The sequence below is a fragment of the Lepisma saccharinum genome, unplaced genomic scaffold (genome assembly GCF_977018435.1).
Source record: "Lepisma saccharinum unplaced genomic scaffold, izLepSacc3.1 HAP1_SCAFFOLD_744, whole genome shotgun sequence".
Taxonomy (NCBI): domain Eukaryota; kingdom Metazoa; phylum Arthropoda; class Insecta; order Zygentoma; family Lepismatidae; genus Lepisma; species Lepisma saccharinum.
In genome coordinates this window covers 68,281-70,747 of record NW_028143410.1, presented here as the reverse complement: position 1 = coordinate 70,747, position 2,467 = coordinate 68,281, and positions in this window count along the sequence as shown.

Sequence of the window (2,467 nt, the reverse complement as noted above, 5' to 3'; positions counted from 1 at the left end):
ATTTTAAACGTTGGCTAAATCTTGAAACCAATTAATTTGCAATCATAAACAATAATCTTAACGTTAACCAACGTTTGTAATAATTCAAGGTATATTATTTAATATTTCTAAAAAAGAATGTTGACAAGAGATAAAACATGACCACATTCAAGAGTATATTAGATGCCCATTCTGTACACATGAAATGTTTACATCATGAACTATTACTTTTATTTATTAATGAGCATAAAACCTTTGTTACTTAACTTGTACCTTTTCGTAGGGACCGAATCACATGGAATTCTCCTAAACATTTCTCATTTTCGGCAACATGTTGAAGAAATATGAACGTTACTCTTACCTGTTTCATCATAATTGCCTCTGCAATTGAGCACACAACACTTATACACCATACCTCTTGCACATTTAAGCATATTTACACGTCTTGTAAACTCGATTACAGTTCCTAAATTTGTATTACAATTCCATATTCACTAAGAAGGTTCAACATTGATTTCGAAGAAGCAAATCAAACATGACGGCTATCTCGCCTCCAGTTGATGACGCTTAGTCACGTGACCGGAGCAAGCCATAAGGCTTTCAGATTGAGAAGGGAATTGTAAGAAGGAACTTGGAGAGTCTTGGAAGGAGTGTAGTCAACCTGACTTAGGTCAACAAGCTGCAAAGCCTAGAGAAAGTACAGTTTTATTTCACACTTCGAACTTTGATTTGGCATCTATCTTCTAATTGTAGACAGGTATTTATCCTAATCACACCATGCATGATTCAGGTTTGAAAGTTCTAAAATCCACAGAGTGACTATTTTCCATTTCAGTTTGCTTTGGTTAGTGTATTTATTTCAGGATTACCCTTCGAAGCTAAACATTCAGACTTGTCCTCATGACAAGTGCTTTTAACATCTGAGAATGAATGATAACTATACGACGCACGGTTTTAGAAGCGATATCGGGCGGAGCCACGCAGAGGGTGTGCGTGGCGACCAGCCAATGGCAGGAGTGCAACGTTGTACAGTTAGGAGACTGCGGCCCGCGAGTTAAACGCCGTGTTCTGTATTTTTCTTGCGCGCAAGAAGTTTTCATAAAACTCGCCACTTTAAGGTTCATCATAAGATGGGGCACAACATTTTGAACCTGACTGTACAAGTCCCATGAATTTCCGTCGCCTACAGCCGGAGTTATCGTTTCTCGAAGAAACACGGGGAACAACACGTCTCAACACACACAATGACACTTTCGTTTTCCTTCCGTGTTCCGTCTGTTGCTTTTACGTTGCCACCGTGTTGACCCCGATGAGTTGTTGTCTTGGTATAGCTATGGGTGTCAAATTCGGCTGAATATGCACAATGACCTTTCATTGTCTTGTGTGTTCACAAACATTGTGAGATAATTTTACTCGTACGGCATGAAGAACAGTTGTGAGATGATTCAATACAGCCCTTATTGATTGATTTATTTTACTTCGCTTTTTCTGCCACTTTTGGCTAATTTACGAAGATGGGGATGAGTGATGATATGATGAAATTGATGAATGGACACTCACAAATATCCATGCCCGGGTCTGGATTCGAACCCGGGACCCCTGGCGTCGAAGCGCGATGCGCAATACAGCCCTTATGCTCGATAGTTGTGCAATAGTGTGTGTGTTGCGTGAGTGTCGCGCCGGCGCCATTCTGGAGTGGTTAGCATATCGCTCTACGACGCCAGGAGTCCCGGGTTCGAATCCCGGCCTGGACATGGATGTTTATGAACGTCCCTTCATCAATTTCATTATATCATCACTCATTTCGATCTTCGCAATTAGCCAAAAGTGACAGAAAAGCAAAGTAAAATAAAGCGAATCAAATCAAATTAATAATGTCGCTCTCGAAACCTAGGACGTACCAGTAGTACAGGTACCAAAGGTAAATACTCGTATTACATTCACAAGGCAGAAATCTTAGTTTTAAAGCTTATTCTTACTTCAAGGGATTGGCGTTCGCAAGACGTGTGTGCTGAAACAGTGTTTTCTCAGAGTCGAGAACTTAAGGCTAAAGCGTGTGGTGTATGTGTGCATACTGTGTTGCGCATTATAAAACAGGGTAAAGTATCTACCACAGAAATCGGCGAACCACTATTCAAATCTCCTGGGAAACATGCCAGAAAACAGAAACTAGAGCGATGATGATGACCTTGCAGTTCCCCTACATTAAATACGTACCTTCAAACTTCTTTCAGGTACGAGTTTCTCTTATATGCTGCAGTGATATGATACAATCCTGTGTAGAATTCGTCACTATATATTTCATTGTACTAAAATATCACGTGCATGCATTATAAAAAGCTGAATATTGGACACAGCGAATTATCTGCGTTTCCCTTCCGCTAGCAGTTGGTTTGGCAACAGCGCGACAGCACTGGCTGCGTATTGGCTGAACTCATGTTCCTTCTAAAAGCGTACGCCGTATAACTACATCACACATAAATCACTT